The sequence below is a fragment of the Nicotiana sylvestris genome, chromosome 10, assembly GCF_000393655.2.
Source record: "Nicotiana sylvestris chromosome 10, ASM39365v2, whole genome shotgun sequence".
NCBI classification, from domain to species: domain Eukaryota; kingdom Viridiplantae; phylum Streptophyta; class Magnoliopsida; order Solanales; family Solanaceae; genus Nicotiana; species Nicotiana sylvestris.
The window spans coordinates 139923367-139943121 of NC_091066.1; positions in this window are offsets into that span (position 1 = coordinate 139923367).

The window sequence follows — 19755 nt, forward strand, 5'->3', positions numbered from 1 at the left end:
TTAAAAACATTTATGTTGCAGACTTTAAATCTCTGATGGTGGTGATCTTACATGCCTAGGTACCGCTGATGATGATGCTGAACTATGGCACAGAAGATTGGGACACGAAAGCTTCACTCTATTGGACAATCTGATCAAGAAGGGCCAGGATCATGGGTTGCCGAAGTCAAAGTTCAAATATCACAAAGTGTGTGATGCATGTGTGAAAAGGAAGCAAGCCAGGTCCTCATTCAAGACAAAGAATGAAATGAGCACCTCAAGGCCACTAGATCTTCTTCATATGTATCTATGTGGACCAATGAGGATGCCCAGCATAAGAGGAAAGAAGTACATCTTTGTTATTGTTAATGACTATTCAAAGATTCACATGATAAGAATGATCAAGATGGAGAGTATTCAAAGGTTCCCGGAGAAGTCATTGATATGGAAAACGGGAAGGCATATTTGATGAGTCAGGTCAAGGAGTCTAGTAAAAAAGATGCAACAGAACCTCCAAATAATTCGGAGGAACGTGATCCCTTCATCACAACAACTAAAGCAGAAAATATAGTTGTTGATGTTGTGAAAGGCACACTTGATGCTGAGCAGAGAAGTGGTACTCACACTTCCATGGATTCCAAGGTTGGATCTCACATGGCGGAACCTGGTCCTTCTCACCCTAAGACTCAGGTGTCTATATGGAAGAACAAAAGCTCACATCCTCTCCAAAATGTCATCAATCCTCTGGATTCAGGAATTCAAACTAGATCAAAGACAAGAAACATGTTTGCTTTCTCAGCCTCCTTGTCTCAAATTGAGTCAAGAAATATCAAGAAAGCATTGAAAGATGTTGACTGGATTGATGCCATGCAAAAAGATCTTCATCAAATTGAGAGGAACAACATGTGGCACCTGGTTCCTCGACCCTTAGATAGTATTGTTATTGGAACTAGGTGGGCATTCAGAAACAAGCTTGATGAATTTGGCAATACAACAAAAAATAAAGACATGCTGGTGGTCGAAGGACTTAATCGAAAAGAAGGAAGAACCTACTGATTATGTAGATCTATGTTGATGATATTATTTTTGGTACAACAGATGATTCCCTATGTGAGGTGTTTGAAAAGCTTATGGGGAGCAAGTTTGAGATGAGTATCATGGGGAAACTGAACTTCTTCTTAGGTGAAGAAAACCTCTAAGGGAACGATGATAAGTAATGGGAAATACATTAAGGAGCCTCATAAAAGGTTTGAGATGGAAAGAACAAAGACTATTGATACTCTCATTGCTACTGCCACTCGTCTAAACATGGACGAACCTGGTTCCCCTGTAAATGAAACTGTGTATCGGGGTATCATTGGATATTTCTTGTACCTAACATCTAGTAGATCTAACATTGTGTTTAGTGTTGGGTTGTGTGTTAGATTTCAATCAAGTCCTAATGAATCTTATTTCAAAGCTGTCAAAAGAATTCTGACATATCTCAAAGGAACGCAGGACCTGGTCCTCTATTATCCCCCAGGAGAAAATCTTGACTTGATTGGGTATGCTGATGTTAATTATGCTGGTTATCTGGTGGATAGAAATAGCACATTTAGCATGACATAATTTTTGGGATCTTGCTTGATTTCATGGGGTACAAAAAAGTTATTATGTGGCCCTCTTTATTGCAGAAGCTGAATATATGGCAAATGCCTCATGTTGTGCTCAACTGCTATGGATCAAGCAACGATTGAAAGACTTTGGTGTATTCTCTGATTATGTGCAACTACTATGTGACAATACAATTTCCCTTAATATGGAAGAGAACTTGGTCCCTCGATGATTCGCTATGAAAGGATGGTAAGGTGAATTACTAAAAAGTACTTTCTAACAACTTCAAACTCAATTCCATATTGTTACAGATAAACACACATCGCAACTACAGGACAAATAAGTGGATAATGACATTGCAAATTTTTGGAATGATGATGCTCGTATTTTCAAAATTTATCAAGGAACCTGGTTCCTATGACTCGGGTCAGTAGTTCCTATTACACTCATATGCATTTTGAACTGCTAGTGTGCCATATCATTAATTGCCTCCACTTCTTCTCATACCTCTTAAACTGACCCGACTACCCATCCCTTTTTCATACACCTTATTGTAACATATCCCTCTTTTCCGTCTAAATACCCCAAACCATCTTTTTGTGTCTTCCCTCTCTTAGAATCAACCATGTCTTCACCATAATCTGACTTTCCCAAATTTACTAAAGACATCGCTATTGTGTCTCTGTATCTCAAAGCACAACCATCTAGATAGGAGTGTCAGTTCCTGATATGGTATATGGTATGTTGTGTCTAGTGTTTCTGAAACTCAATGTGCTTAGGGTTTTGATCTGAATATTTCTTCAACATCAGGTAATGTTTCATCCTCTTTTACTGATACTACATTATTGGAAATTATTGTGGGTAAGACAGGTAAAAATATTTTAACTACTCAATGTGCTCAAGGTTTTGATCTCAATATTTCTTCAACATCAAGTAATGCTTCATCTTCTTTTACTGATACTGCATTATTGGAAATTATTGTGGGTAATATAGGTAAAAATATTTTAATTGTTGTTGCTATGGAATGTCTAGTTGGGGATTGTTTATCTTATAATGTGGGTACTAGGACTCAGGGGGAAGAACGATGAAATGAAGACCAGGTGTCTCAAAGTGACCAAGCACCGGTCAGTACTATAGGGGAGCCTACAGAGGGAACTGGTCCCTCTGCCCAAGAGGAGTTCTCAGCTCCTAACTGAGAAGAAACTCCAAGCTCTACTAGATAGCCCCTAGGCAATACTGACCATTCATATTTTCCTCACCTTGATACAGTCTCTTTGGAGGTTGTGTATCCTGAGATGAAGTCGGTGTCTACGGGAGAATTTGATGACAGTGAGGATGACCAATCTGCAAAAGTTATTGGGTTTGGTGGTGACGAAGAAGTTGAAAAAGAAGAATACTGTTGAGAAGAAAAGGCCACTCAGAAAGAAGCTAAGTACCTGTGAGGAACCTGGTTCCTCAAAAAGGGACAGGGTTGATGTGTTTGAGCTTGAAATGAAAGCAAAATTGAAAAAGCATAACGTTTTGTGGGGGAGAGTTTTTGACTCTGACATTCTTGATAAGTCTGGAATGGCAGTTGGTTGAAATCTACAACTTCCAAAAGTGGACTCATCACTTTACTGTTCCAAATCCAAAGGTCTATGAGGGGGAAGTTTATAGTTTCTATGTTGATTTGTTCATAGTAAAAGGTGACACCATCTATTTGAATATTAGTGCGGTAGAATTTGTGATTAATGAGATTGTGCTCAAGGATATTCTAGGGGTGCCTGCTGAAGGGCTCTCAACTGTGGAGGGAACCTGTTCCCCAAGTTTTAGGAAGTCTATTCTAAAGCCTCAAATTGTTCAACAAGTGGAACGAGTGCACAAGAAGGCACTGCTTCCAGAATACCAACTCTTTTTCGAGTTGGTGAATAAGGTCTTGCTACAAAGAGTTGAAAGAAGATCCATTACCTCTATTAATGGACCTAGTTCTTTTGGAGGTACTGGACGGCTACACACCCATCAATTTGCTTGGGATTTTGGTTGAACACGTGAAGAAAGTGTTAGACTCCAAGGATGAAAGTCATGGGTTGTCTTATGGGTTCCTGCTCACAAAAGTCTTTGAACAATTTGAGGTCCCCTTAGGGAGAACAGTTGGGGGAACTCATAAACAAATGTTCTCAATGAACACCTTGGAAGAATGTGAGTATGTTGACAAAAAAGGGGGAATAGGCAGCAGTTCCACAATCACTCAGCTTATTGATGCCCAAAATGCTGCAAATGAGGAAATTATGCGATTGAAGGCGTAGAATATTATTCTTGAGTCTAAGCTCAATCAGGACAGCAAGGAACCTGGTTCCAGCAATACTCAGGGAGAAGAAGTTGCTCGCCTAAAAACTGAAAATGTGGAGTTGAGGAACCAAGTGGAGAACCTGAAAGAGCAGCTGATCAACGATCAAAGGGTTGTTAATGCTTGCATTGACAGCCTCCTCAAAGCTCTTGCTTCCTAGTCCTTTCCTTCTCCATCTAGTGTCCCCTATCTTACCTCTTTTCCAGCTCTTGTTTAATCTTACTGTATCTTTTTGTTATCATGCCCTTTCGACTGTGGTACTCTAGTTTTATTTAACTTATGTATGTTTGTAATTATGGTACTGCTATAATATTTTTTTTCCCTAATTTAATGAGCATCGTCGTCTATGAATGCATGTTATACTCTTGCGTTCTGTTTTTAGCTATGTTGTGTGCACACAAGTGACATGAGCTAACTTTAATGGACTTTTTTGCATTTACTTGGCTAAATTATGATGCCAAAAGGAGGAAAGAAAATTGAAGGGGATAAACAGGTTCTCAAGGAGAATATGGTTATTCTGCAGGGGGAACAATATGGAGATCTGGCTCTTACGGGGAACTTCAATTCTAAGTTTGTTATCATCAAAAATAGGAAAATTGATAAGTTATGTGCCTTTGTGTTTCAATGATTTAACAAACTTCATATGAGAACCAAATAGGGAAAGGTTCTCGAGGAAAATATGGCTATTCTGCAAGGGGAACAATATGGAAGATTTGGCTTTCTTAGGGAGAATATCAATTCTAAGTTTGTCATAATCAAAAAATAAATAATTGATTAGTTATACTATTTCGTGTTTTGATGATTTGCCAAACGCTCTCGAGGAACCAAATAGGGACCAGATGTGATTAGTTCCCTTGGTCGTCGTACAATCAACTCTACAGTTGTAAAAGTTGTTGCACTGTATCAACTGGCAGCAGATATGTTACTTGAAAATTGAAAGGGAGGAAACATGTTATCATGGGGAATATGGATGATTCGTATAGAGAATAATGTGCAGATTTGGTTCTCAGGGGGAATATCATCTTTAAGATTGTCGTCATCAAAAAGAGGGAATAAGTTTGTCGTCATCAAAAAGGGAGAAATTGATAAGTTATGTGTCTTTTGCTTTGATGATTTGACAAACTTTATGAGAGAATAAGAAACCCAAAACAATTAGTTCCTTTGCATTCAGAGTAACTAGTCAGATGACTAGTTCAACTCTAAATGAAATCAATTAAGAGAATAGCAAAGGGAACTGTAGAGGGAACAGATAGAGATCAGTTTTTCCGGTCACAATGCAAATCAACTCCTTACAGCTGCTAAAGTTGTTGCACTGTTGCACTGCATACACAACAGTGCAGCAGCCACTTTATGGAGCATGCCTTGTACCAGATATTTGCTTACATCATTCCAATGACCTCACACACACATATTATCAACATGAGGCAAGGGATTGCATTGCTCTAACACTTCCAAAACCAAAAATTGATTTTTGCTCTCAAGTTCTAGCCACCACCTCTCTCAAGAACAAAGCTGCTACAACCTCAATGACCAGATCCAAATATTGAAGATATCTTAAGTCTTTTGGTTTGTTGAATCTTTGTTATTTGTTCTTCATTTGTAATCTCACACTACTTTCAAGAAGTGTCTTTGTAGTATAGATTTAAACCACTCTTTGGTTTAGTTTCTTGACTAGAGTTAGTTATGTTTATTACTTTGTAATAGAGTCATTATGAAGAGGCTTGCAATAAAGTTATTGCAATTAGGTGAGGGATTAAGAGTTTAATTCCTAAGTTATAATAGGTTGTAATCTAAAGCTGCTCGGTTAGTGAAGTCAAAATCCTACGAGTGTAGGTTGTGGTTTTTAATCCCGTGAGCTGAGAGTTTTTCACGTAAAATATTGTTGTGTTATTTACTTACCGTTATGGGTATGTTCTGTGAAAACTGATAGAGAACTAGTTCTCTATACAGTTTGGGGGACTCTTAGTTTACGCGAGAAAAACTTCTAATAAAAAGTACTTCCTCTTTAATAAGCCTTTCGATATGTGGTCTGCGACTTTGAACTAGCTGAACCAGTAGATTCCGGAACAATTAGTCTAGTACAAATCTGTTCTGCTGATCTGTAAAAGAAAAAATAATAAAAGTAAGTAAAATGTAACAAGCCGTCAAACCGTAACAATAATTCTTTTCCAAGCCGTCACACAATCAAACATAGCCTTGCATTCTTTTCCAAGCTTTCGGGCCAAAAAATCAATAATTCTAAATCAAAAATCCTCTTTTCACGCAACTGTGACCCTCATTCAAAAAATTACTATGCCAATATTCTAGTCATCCAACCCAGTGATAACTTTAGAAAATACTTGGGTTTCCCAATTCTCACTCAAAAACCCAAAGCATCTGACATTCGCTACATTATTGATCACATGAACACAAAACTTGCTGGTTGGAAAACAAACTTCCATTCCATCGCAGGAAGAACAACCCTCGCTAGATCAACTCTCAGTGCCATCCCGAACCATGTAATGCAATATATCATGCTCCCTGCATCCACTTTAAAGCGAATTGACAAAATTCAAAGAGATTTTATCTGGGGCACCACCACTCAAAAACGGAAAATTCACTATATCAAGTGGTCCTCTATCACTCAACCAAAACATGCTGGGGTCTGGGTCTCAGGAGAGCAGTGGATAAAAATATGGTATCCCTAGCTAGCCGCTCCTAGCGTCTATTCAACAATCCTAGTTCTCTATGGGCCTCCACTCTTATTTCAAAATACAGCTACAAAAGAAACCCTGTCTCCAATTCATTCATTTGGAATAATATCATAATAGGCTGGAAAATCTGTAGTCAAGGCCTACACTGGATAGTGGGCCTGGGTAACATTAACAGTTGGACCTCTGCATGGATTCCAGGGCTCCCACCTTTAAGCTCAATTATCCAGGGTTCAATTAATTACAATGACCAAACACTCAAAGTCAAAGACCTCTTGGGAATTAACTCTTGGGATCTCACAAAACTATCATTTACTCTACCCATAGAAATAAAAGACAAAAATATTTCCATAAAACTAGACTCCCTCACCAATGCTAGGGATATCCCCACTTGGGCTCATACCTCCAATGGTATCTTTTCCTCCGGCTCTATATACAAGTTAATCTCACCACCGCTTCCCAATAATTTTAAATTCCAATAGATCTGGAAACTTAATACACTCTATAAGATTAAATACTTCCTATGGCAATGCTCCTACAATCGCCTTCCTACTCTAAACTATTTGCACCAAATCGGACTACACATTGACACCCTCTGTCCCACATGTAAAGTAGCGGAGGAGTCGCTTATTCACATTTTCTTTGAATGCCCCATAGCTACCAAATTTTGGAGCGACGTTCAACTCAATCTTCCTCACTTTCAGCAAAACCCTGACCACTGGCTCAATACCTTAAAAGATCTACACAAAATTTTAGATCAATGGGATATCTCCAGGGACATGTTCTTTCCTTTTGCTATATGGACTCTGTGGTTAAATCGTAATGATAACTCTTTCAACAAAAAGTGTAATCAGCTTTCGCTTGAAGCAGTTCTAATACGATGCAAAGAATTTATCTACTGTACCAACTCTCCAAACCACGTCCCCCCGTCTATCACCATCACTATTAAATGGCTCCCTCCAGCAAACCACTCCTTAAAACTTAACATTGATGGGGGCTTCAAAGGAAAATATAGAAAAGGAGGCATCAGGGGTGTATTCAGAAATGGCCGTGGGGATTGGATTTTGGGCTACCTCAATTCTGCCATAGCCTACACCCCTGCCTACATGGAACTCTTAGCCCTCAAAACTGGTCTTCAACTAGTTTGTGATAAAAATTTTGTTGATATTGAAATTGAGACCGATGCAACAGATGTAATTTCCTTGCTTATTAATGATACTTGTTCTATTTACTCTAACTTGGTTATTGAGTGCAGGTCACTACTGAGACTTTTTGGCCACTCAAGGATTTAAGCAATCAAGTAGCTCCACTCCCTATCTAATGGAACAGCCTCCAAACTCTCTTTTGCAAGCCCTCCACAAGGATAAAGCTGGAACCACTTATAGTAGGACCATATTTACTGCCGTAATTTCCAAATTAGTAGAATTTGGAAATCCTTTTGTAACGGCCACTACTAATGTTGACAATATGGTAGTACAACCTATGAATCAGCCCAATAGGACTCTCTATCCTTGTAATAGTACTAGTTAAGTAATAAAAATTCCGTATTTCCATAAAAAAAAAAGTAATGATATATAGTGTTAAATCATTATTTTAGTTAAGTTGAATTCATGCACATGATATATACTAAAGAAATTCCAGTTTTTATGGTGTAGTTTAAGAAAAAGAAACGACAGAATCGTTGTCACGAGAATTGGAAAACAGCGTAGCAATTATGAGCCTCATCATGTGCATGCAATAATAAATAAACAAGCATATGATTGCACTTTTACAAGGATGGTTTTCAGGAAAAAGACACAATAACATTCAAAAACCTACTGAATTTGATGTAGAGATGGACGAGTAAGAAAAATTTGGTCAAAAGCTTTCGAAGATTTCATTTTCAGTGGTCCAAGTTAGAGACAAATTTGAAAGCCAAATGCAAAGACAATTGTATTTCAATTGGTTAGTTCAAGAAGTGGGGCGTCTGTGATTTTTTTTATTTTTTTTTTGGAAACACGGTATGAGAGTTCAAGTGAAAAACGCATGCACGCTTGAGAAGAATATTTTGTAATCACTTAATAATGCCAAATGCAATAAACAAAAGCACCTCTTTCCATGAAACCAAAGTAGTAAAGTTGATTAGATATGAAGGCATGCATGCCAATATCATCTTTACTTTGTGCGGCAAACAAACCACCAGAGAAAATAGTGATTCATGTGCAATTTGGCCTCCATTCACATTATGATTGCATCTAAAGTCCCATTAATCCATTTAAATGTGAACACGAAGTCTTTAATTAGATCACAGGCGGATGTAGATTACAGGCTACAAATTCAACTGAACCAATAATTTTAATATACATATATATAAAATCTCAATAAATATTATAGATCTAACCCCATATTTCTTGATGAGCAATAAGTTCAGTAGTAAAAATATAAAGATTGAATCCATCGGATTAAAATTTTGAATTTACCTATCCTGTGGATAACGGTTCAAGAAAAAAAAGATATATTTTATCCTATGTGAATGTGAAATGAATGATCAACCGACGTCACATGGAAATCGAAAGATCAAATCAATCAATTATTGAGCCGATGATAGTTAAAAACAACTGAACAATCTTTACACAACGACAAGTCTTGCCCGAAGTCTTTTTTGGTACACTGGGAAAAAAATTTCTTAATATTTCTCATTAGTTGCGTGACGTAAGTCAACTAAGATAATAAATTCTATTTTCTTGAGCATATCTGAAAATTATCACGTAATTTACTTTATTTTTGTGGCATTTACTTGCCAAAAAATATGCACATTTATTTACGCACCTCCGGATGTTTATAATATTAGTATTTATGAATGTGTGTTGCACGTTAAGAATGACACGTGATGATTTAAATATTTATTTATATGAAGGAACAATAACATTTAATTAATAAGAGAAGTTTATGTATAATAATACAACAATCATCTGAATGCCGAAAAATATTGTTACATTAGCATAATACATGAATTTAAAATAAAAGGACATCATCAAAACTTACACAAATGAGCAATTTTGTCATGTTCGTTAAATAATTATTGTCACACCTCCTTTTTCCTACCCCCGAAGGGTATAAGGGAGTTTTTCCAATTAAAGGACAATAGAAACGGGATTTATTATTAAAAGATTCAGAGTCGCCACTTGGGAGATTTATGGTGTCCCAAGTCACCGGTTCAAATCCCGAATCGAGGAAAAGATTGACTCTGTATTACAGTCCGCGAACTAGAAATCCGGGTAAGGAATTCTGTTAACCCGGGAGAAGGGGTTAGGCACTCCCGAGTTCCGTGGTTCTAGCACGGTCGCTCAACCGTTATAATTGGCATATTATCTGACTTTAATAATTTTGAACCTATGTGCATTTTAACTTCAAAACTGCTTTTATTTACTTTAAAGAAGATTTAACGTCGTCTAAAACATGTCTTTGAATTGCGCCACATGAAATGCACCCATAATCCGAAACACATTTTATTCAACGTTCTTAAGATTTGGATTTGGGTCACATGAAATGTGCACCAGAGTTTAGGAAGGTAATATTATCAAAATAACGCGCCTAAAGCAACTACGCATTTTTAACTTTGCGAGGGCCATGAAAATTTGCTAAATGGCATGCCTCAAGTTCTAATGATTCTAAAAGAAATAATTAAACGAGGGCCACGCATTTGAGATTTTGTTTGGCATGGCACGCCTCAATTCCAATTTTAAAGGGAATTCAAACTAAATCATGGAGGGTCATAAACTATTTATGTTGCCTAATACAGCACACCTCCATTAATTAAATTGATTAGCTAATTGACTAGAAGCATAGGGAATTCGTAAAAAAACAAAGCTTACTTCAGCGGGCGTTGACACTAACATTTAAAGGGATCAGCGTATAAGGAAAAGCCAATTATTCGAAAACAATCTGGGCTTATGATGGCCAGCGGCGAATTTGCTTAAAGCAGAACCGCATAGGGCCAAATAGACCATTATCCTGTCTCCAAGTGAACCTAGAATATGGGCTCAAGTTAAGCCCAAATTTCACGGGTGGGTAGATACCCTCAAACCCACGAACCAAGGATCGAATCCCTGCCTCACACCCGGCACAAATGAATCACTTGAGCCTGAATAAAGCTCTAACGATGAATCAGCACATTATGATAAGGTAAATGCAAGATTTTGAAATTTCAACCCGAATGACATGCTGTATATCCTTTTGAAACATTTTTACTGAAAATAGACACCTGGGATTCGAACCTACTAATTAGTCATTCTCATACCACACCCAGTATATAACCAACTTAAATATGCAATGAACATCGAACATGTTATTTCCTGCTTGAATTACAACCCCCAAAACTATGCAAACTTAGAACAAAATCCTAAAAAAACAAAAAAAAACAAAAAACTTAAAGCAATGTAATCATGCTACATATTAATCATGAACTGGAATTCAAATATTAACTTAAACGAATTTAATCCAAACCATCATGATATGCCCTAACTGATTTAAACCTATACTACAGAAGCATTCACATCCTTTAAATGTTCAAATACGAAGTCCTTCGACTTAATTACAGAACCACATGATGAACTAGAAGTCTAAAACATACTTTTGAAGATGAAACATAAGAGTATCAACACAATGGAATGGACAACCCATGAAAGAGCTTAAATTATTACAAAGACAGGGAAAAACTCTATTTGAACAGGGACTGATATTCAATAAAGTTAAGATTCATTCTCAGATCTTCCATTTTGGTTACATGTTTTCAGATTTGAACTCCATATGTCACTTAAAAAGTCAAGGAAATACCTGGAAAGCCAAACAAACAAAAAATTAGGAATCGGCCTTGAACAGTAGCAGCCAGAAGCTAACCCAGACTTGACAATCAACAATCAGTAGTGAAATCAGCTTGTGAAACCAATGGAACAGTAACCACCCAACAGAATTCAACCCAAAACTTTTAGAAATCCAAATTTAAACCATTTCAATCTCGGAGAGAATCAAAATGTTTTAGTGATTGAAAACTTCAAAACTCAAAGCAGAGAAATCGAGGGAACAATTTTTTTAGATTTTCAGCCATTGGTATTTTTCAGAATTTTTATCTCTGAAACCCCCCCCCCCCCTTCAAATGCAAGAAGTATTCCTTTATAGACAAGGAAGTAGGGCAGCTTTTAAGAATTAGTTTTTATCCCTTAGTCCCTCTCTAATTCTCATTTTAGCTTAGGAATCCCCAGCCAATTTTCTTGTTTGCTCAATTAACCTTAGTTCAATTCAGCTATTGCAAGTTAATCCCCCTCCCAGCTTCTAGGAAGCTTCCCTAGGCTGTTACAACAAAGATTTCTCAAGCCAAATTCCTAAACTACCCCCACAACCCCTGAAATTACCCCCAGCCATTTACCTGGGTCAAGCTAACCCAATAGCCCAACGTAATCTGAACGGGCTGCTCTTTGTCAATTTAATCAGAGACAGCCCAACTCCAAACAATACACTTAGTTAAAAAGAAAATTGCAAACTCTGAAATGGTTTAACAGATCAAACAACCTAAAACGACTTAATAACTATTTGGCTAAACTAACGAATTTAAATTAAATTAATTAACAAAACAAGCTACAATACTAACCTAAACTGAACATGCCTAAGAAAGCAATCCGGGAAAACACAAAATAACAGAGGGGTCAAGAAACAGAAGAATAGAAAAAATGAAAATGAAATCTTAGATAAAACTGAAAAGAATAACGGAAAATACCTACTGAAATCGGAGCGATTTGAGGAATGAAACCTGAATCCTCAACTTCTCAAATTTTCCGGCCAACTATGACATTAATCATGCGTTCTTAATAAGAACACATGAATAACATCAAAGTAAGCCCCAAAACTTCAAACAGACCCGAATCGTGGCTTTTGGGGATTAGGGTTCATCCTTTCGATCTAAGATTCGAAGGATTCAGGAGTGATTCGAGGGAAGTTAGATGGATATTTGGAATGAGGGGGTCGAGGGGGATCTAGGGTTTGGTGGGGAACGGAGTAAGCGCCGTCGGTGGAGGCGGTGGAAATTAGGGGCGGCGGGTTAGGGTTCCATGGGTGATCTCTGAGAGAGGGCAATGGGAGAGACGAGATGGGGGGGTTACGAGTTAGGACAATAATATACTAAGACCTCCCCACTTCCCCGCCGTTAGATTAAGAAACCTCGATGGCCCAGATCTATGGCTATCCTAAACGGGGTCGTTTAAGTGTTGGGGGAAACGAATCGGGTCAGGGGACGGGTATTGGGCTAGGATTGGGGCGGGTTTAATGGGTGTGAGAGGGAGAAAGCTTGGGCCTGGGTGTAAAGCTGAAGACTGGCCCAACTGCTTTTCATTCCTATGCTTTTTTTTATTTTTTCCAATTTTCTTTCTTTTCTCTTAATTCTTTTTCTCTCTTCTTTTTTTTTCAAGGTTAAATTAAAATCTAAATTAGATACTAAAACCTAATTAACCAAATTAAAAAAAAATTACTAGTTAACAAAATACTAATTAAACCTAAATAAAAATTATCATAATTAACAAATTAAAAGAAAACTACTCAAAATCAAAAGTTAAAATTAAAGAGTGCGAATTAAACTATTTTTTGATTTATTTTTTTTTTGTAAAAAAACTAATTTGCTGATTAATCCTAAAATGTTAAATTAAATCCTAAATGCAAATGCCAAGTATTTTTGTATTTTTTATTAATTAAATAAAGTAAATATGCACAGACACATGAAAATACTTTGACAGAAAATGCCACAAAATCCACAAAATTGCAAACAATGAAAGAAATTATTTTGTTTTGACTCTATGGGAGTAATTCATGTAGGGCAAAAATTACGTGCTCAGAATTATGTATCATAGTATATAAGTATTTAATGTGATGGTACCTTAACGAATACTTCTTTGTGGACAATATTTTTTATGTATGTTTCATCCTAATGCTTTGGTTGTTCTGCCTTAACCAGAACTCTTGTTGTCGATCTTGATATCCTTCTTGAAAATGCAATATACAGTTGTTCATGCAAGAAAATATATTATCGTAAATATAGTCCAATATTTAGGATGATTGTTCTTGTGCTTTATTTATTATATTTGCAAAACATAAACATACTAAAAATTATTCATAAATTTAAAAAGATATTCCTTAGTTTCAGAAGACGAAAGTTGAATTCAGGGTTAAGAATATACTTAGAAGCACATTGACTAGTATCATAATTTTTGCATGTATGACGTTATTGTCAAAACTTCTATATACTATCCGTGTGCTATTACATAAGTTATTCGGCGTATTTAAGTTTTTCAGTAGCATGACGGGCATATTTTTCTTCAAAATCAATCTATATAAAATGGAATATCAACTTAGTATATTATATATACGGTGATACTAACATACATAAGAAATTATAAACTTGACAACAGACATGTATGGTAGAAATTATAAACTTAGTCTAATGGTAGAAATATTTCTCTTATTAAACGCATACTATTACCATTGGGATGGATAACCAAATGTTAAAGAAGAACCAAACCATCTTTTATTGGATGCTCTTAACCGTTTCCGACACGAAGCAAGAAGACACTGAATACTAGATCTGTTCTTACTTTATATTTCTTGTTAGTTGAATTTTTTTTATTTGAGGCTAGAAGTATAACTCTGGCAAGCTAACTTTTACAGTCTCTGCTTTTGTCGATTTTGGAACTAATGGTAATACTTGACATAAATTACCCCCCAAACCATTAATTATTCACCAAACGGTTCATTAATATCCAATATATCTCTAGAACTTCGTTTGACACTTAGCCATAAGTGTTTCATCCCATATTATCAATTTTGCTTTTCTTTTAAATTCAGCACCATTGCTTTGTTTTGATATATTTGTGATGTTTATTTAAATTGTTTGAAGAGGTATATCAAATCTAAAGTGGGTGACCTCACAATAAAATCGGTGTTGGTACACCATTTGCTATTATTGCTAACAGTGTCATGCCTCTTGATATGATATTTGCAAGTAATGCATGTCATAGAAATATTATTTCGATTCCGCCAGAGACATCTACAAAGAATAATCCCGATATAGCAGATTCGACTTTTTATAATATAGTCTTGAAAGCTTGTTCTTGTTTAGGATATAACTTTGATTGTGCTTCCTTAAATACTTGTATATCATTTTGATTCTTAATAATATATTGACCTTTTTACTTTGTATTATAACGCTTTTTTTATAGAATAAATTTATGTACCCTAAGATTACTCCCTACTCAATTCTGAGCCGTATGTGTTCAAATTAAATACAACTCTCCATAGTTGGTCCAAATTACTTTCATCCTTGTAGAATTAGTTTGGTTTTAGAATTGTCAATAATATGTATCCCAAAGAGCTAAAAGATTGGAACTTGATTAAGATTAGAAGTCCATATAAATTTATATAACATAAAGTTTATTACAATTTTATTCAATATGAAATTATTTTTTGAAGAGATAACTTACCTATCAAAGGACATTAAAGTCAATCAATATTTTTAAGGATATTTTAATCGTTCAATATTTAGCGTGTAATATTCATGCTTTTATATATATATATATATATATATATATATATATATATATATATATATATATATAGTCCTTTAATTAGTTTCTTATCATCTAAATTAACTTAATATGTGACTATTAAATTTTTCCTTGTTGATTACGTAATTACTCCTAATATTTAGGAACATAAGTTATATCAGAAAATATATCTAACTTAATTTAGTTTTAACATTATACGAACTAATATCAAGTAAGACTTTTAAGGATAAAAGGAATTTTCCACTTCGTTTATAATATTATAAATTTAAAGAGCTTAGTACTAAATTTTAATCCCTTTTCCATATATAACTCTAACATCTCCATGTTTCGGAATTGTTCTTGTCACGACCCAAATCTTGAACCTGATCATGATGGCGCCTCTCGTGAAGACAAGGCCAGCCAGTCTAACCCAACTCGTCCTTTAAAATAGTAATTTAACACAAATATAGTATAAACATGGTTTAATAGTACCAAATAGCGGAAAGTATGAATAAGAAATGCAGAAATCCAGCCCGACACAGCCCTAACCGGGGTGTCACAAGTCACGAGTATCTACTAGGGTATAAATACAACTGAAAGCCTGGAGTGTACAAATACAGACTAATGAAATGAGGAGAGAGAAAAGCAGTGTTGCGAACTTCGGCAGCTACCTTGCTAAACTCTGATGACTCTACCTCCGATCAGCCAAAACATAACTGAATCTGCACACAAGGTGCAGGAAGTAATGTGAGTACTCCGACTCAGTGAGTAATAAATATAAATAACGGCTGAAAGCAAGAAAACACATACAGGCACAAAGCATTCTATATAGAAGCAGTGAAATCACTTAAAACCAGTAAATCAGTGAAGTATCAAATGAAATCTCTTTTAAAACAATTAAAACAGGTACTTTGGCAGTAAATAACAAGTAGAAATCTGCCCCTCGGGCTCAGTATCAAAATAATAAGTAAAAATCTGCCCCTCGGGCACAGTATCAAAATAACAAGTAGAAATATGCCCCTCGGGCATAGTATCAGTCACTCAGTATAGTATCAGCCCCTCGGGCTCACTCTCAGAATAGTATCAGCCCCTCGGGCTCAATATCAGATCAGTACAATATCAGAACAGTAACAGCCCCTCGGGCTCAATATCAGAATAGTATCAGCCCCGCGGGCTACCTCACAATCACTCATATCAGCCCCTCGGGCATAGTATCAATCACTCAGCATAATGGGTACCCGCACTCACTATGGGTGTGCAGACTCCGGAGGGGCTCCTTACGGCCCAAGCGCTATATCAAGCCATCTCGTGGCATCATCACCCAGCATATCATCACATCACTCAAGCCACCGCGTGGCATATAAAGTATCTCAGGCCCTCGGCCTTATATCACTCGGCCTCACATCACTCAAGCCACCGCATGGCGTATAAAGTATCATAGGTCCTCGGCCTCATATCACTCAGCATACCCTCACATATGGCCCTCGGCCTCACTCAGTCCGAAAATCATCATAAGCCCCTCGGGCATTTGAAAAACAGTAGTTCTCAGCCCAAAATATCATTTAGAAATATCATTTGAGTTTCAAATCTGTATAAAAGTGGCTGAGTTTGTAAAATAATAATCATCAACAGGACTGAGTTTAAATATAAGTCAAAACAGTGAGGAAATAGTGATAAAAATCCCCGAAGGGTTCAAATAATTGGCACGAAGCCCAAATATGGCAATCAGCCTAAATCATGATGATAACAAATCAGTTTCAATCAAATATGCAGTAAAATCATCAATACGGGATGGACCAAGTCACAATCCCCAGTAGTAAAGGACCCCGCGCTCATCATCCAGCGCGTGTCTCACCTCAATATAGCACTACGATGTGCAATCCGGGGTTTCAAACCCTCAGGACATCATTTACAATCATTACTCACCTCGAACCGGCTAATTCTCTAGCTTGTGATGCCTTTGCCCCTCGAATTGACCTCTGAATGCCTCGAATCTAGTCATAACGATTCAATTCAGTTAATAAAAATTATAGGAATTAATTCCATATGGAATTCTACATTTTCCATCAAAAATTCGAAATTACACTCAAAATTCGCCCGTGGGGCTCACGTCTCGGAATACGACAAAAGTCACGGAATATGAACCCCCATCCAACCACGAGTCCAACCATACAAATTTTACCAAAATCCAACATCGGATTGGCTTACAAATCTTAAAAATTCATCTTTAGGGAATTTTAGAAAATCATCCATTTCTCTTCAAATATCAATGCCAAAAATGAAGATTTATTCATGGAATATAATCACAAGAGATTTAAAAACACTTACCCCAAGAATTCCCATAACTTCTCGCTCAAAATTGTCCAGAATCCGAGCTTGAAAGTCCAAAAAATGAAAGAAAATCGGACTGCTCTTTCTCTACACTGTCCAGAATTTTCGGTTACTGTTCACGCGTGTTACTGTTCACGGTACTGTTCACGGGGTACTGATCACGGGGGTACTGTACACGGTACTGTTCACGGGGTTCACGGTACTGTTCAAAGGGTACTATTTCTGCAATTTTTCTCCAATTTTCCTAAGTCCGAAAACACTCTGAAACACTCCCGAACCCTCGGGGCTCCTAACCAAACACATACACTAACTCAACAACATCCTACGAACTTAATCGTGCGATCAAATTGCCTAAATAACGTCATATACCACGAATTAAGCTTTAAAATCCAAGAATTCTTTCAAATTTCACAAAACATCAAATTTTCCATTTTGAGTCCGAAACACGTCAAACGACGTCCGTTTTCAACCAAACTTTACAGAAAGTTCTTAAACCATATATAAGACTTGTACTGGGTACCAAAACAAAAATACGGGCCCGATACCATCACTTTCTAATCAAATTTCATTTCCATTTTCCTTAAATATTTTCAGAAAGCAATTTTACTCAAAAATTGATTTCTCGTGCCTGGGACCTTGGAATTTGATGATTCTTGTTACTATGAATCACAAATAATAATACAAACATAGCCCTTCAGTCTAAAATCAATTCGGAGCTCATTTGCTTAGTTCAATACCCATTTCGCTCGTTAAACAATTAACTCATGTTTCGCGTCAAAAACCCAATCGCGACTTGATGAAATTAGACCAAACTTTCCAGATCACTCCTATAATTCATTATCAAAATTCCGGAAGTCTCAAAATCAAATTTCAATCTCTATAACTAAAAATGGACCTTTAGATCATTACATGCTCATAATCGAAACGTCAAAATCTTCCAAAAACTCTTCCAAAACATATCCGAGCCTCATGGGACCCCGACCAAACATGCCAACATAACTCATAACATCATTCAAACCTGTTCCAATCATCAAAATACCTCAAACAACATCAAATTACCCAAAACTCATTGAATTCAAGCCTAAGTTTCCAAAAACTTCCGAAATACACTTTCGATCAAAAACCCGACCAAATGATGTCCGAATAACCTGAAATTTTTCACACACATCAGAAATGACATAACGAAGCTACAGCAACTCTCGGAATTCCATTCCGACCCTCGGATCAAAATCTCACCTATCAACCGGAATTTGCCAAAATACTGACTTCGCCAATTCAAGCTTAATTCTACACCGGACCTCCAAAACCACTTCCGATCACACTCCTAAGTCACAAATCACCTCCCTGAGCTAACCGAACCGTCGGAATTCACATCCAATCCCTCTAACTCATAAGTCAACGTCCGGTTGACTTTTCCAACTTAAGCCTTCTTAAAAGAGACTAGGTGTCTCATTTCTTATCAAAACCACTCCAAACCAACTCAATCACATAAGATACGGATAATAAAGCATAAAGAAGATGAGAATGGGAAAAACAAAGCGGTAACCTATGAGACGACGGGTCGAGTCGTCACATCCTCCCCAACTTAAACAAACATTCGTCCTCGAACGTGCCCAGAGTTGTCCCAAAAGCCAAACAATCGCTTAGTAACCTCGCCACACATATATCCAGGGGTGATCTCATGTCACCCTATCTCATATAGGTCCGACAACATATTGTAACTGAAATTTTGCAATCCAATCTAGCACATAAGCCATAGGACCACGTTTCCACTTTTGAAATTTTTCATTTGATCAGAATCCCACATTTATACTGTGAATAAGCCCGAACAAACTGTAATAAACCACACCTGCAACCTCAGGTGCTATTACATGATAGACCACATAACTCAAACGCTTGTAGTGATAACTCCTAATCACAGCAGCTGCACACAACATCCGAATGCCGATAGAAAAACTCTTATCAACTAAAGTCTCATATCACACTTTCATATGCTGCCAATGATGACTAAATCACGCGGTAAGCCATAACCATTTCCCATATCAACCAAGCGCAATTTGATGTCTAGTACCACAAGCGAATCATCATGCCCACGGAGAAGTACATAATACAATGTCATACTAGTAAACCTCACTATTGCAACATTCGGTTACCCCAAAAAGGGAAAATACCTCAAAGAAGAGAGCCGCTTTGCAAGTTCCACAAGTACCTCCCCAACGATATGCTATGAGCTCGTCAATCACAGTGGAACCAAGATACATGAATAGGATAA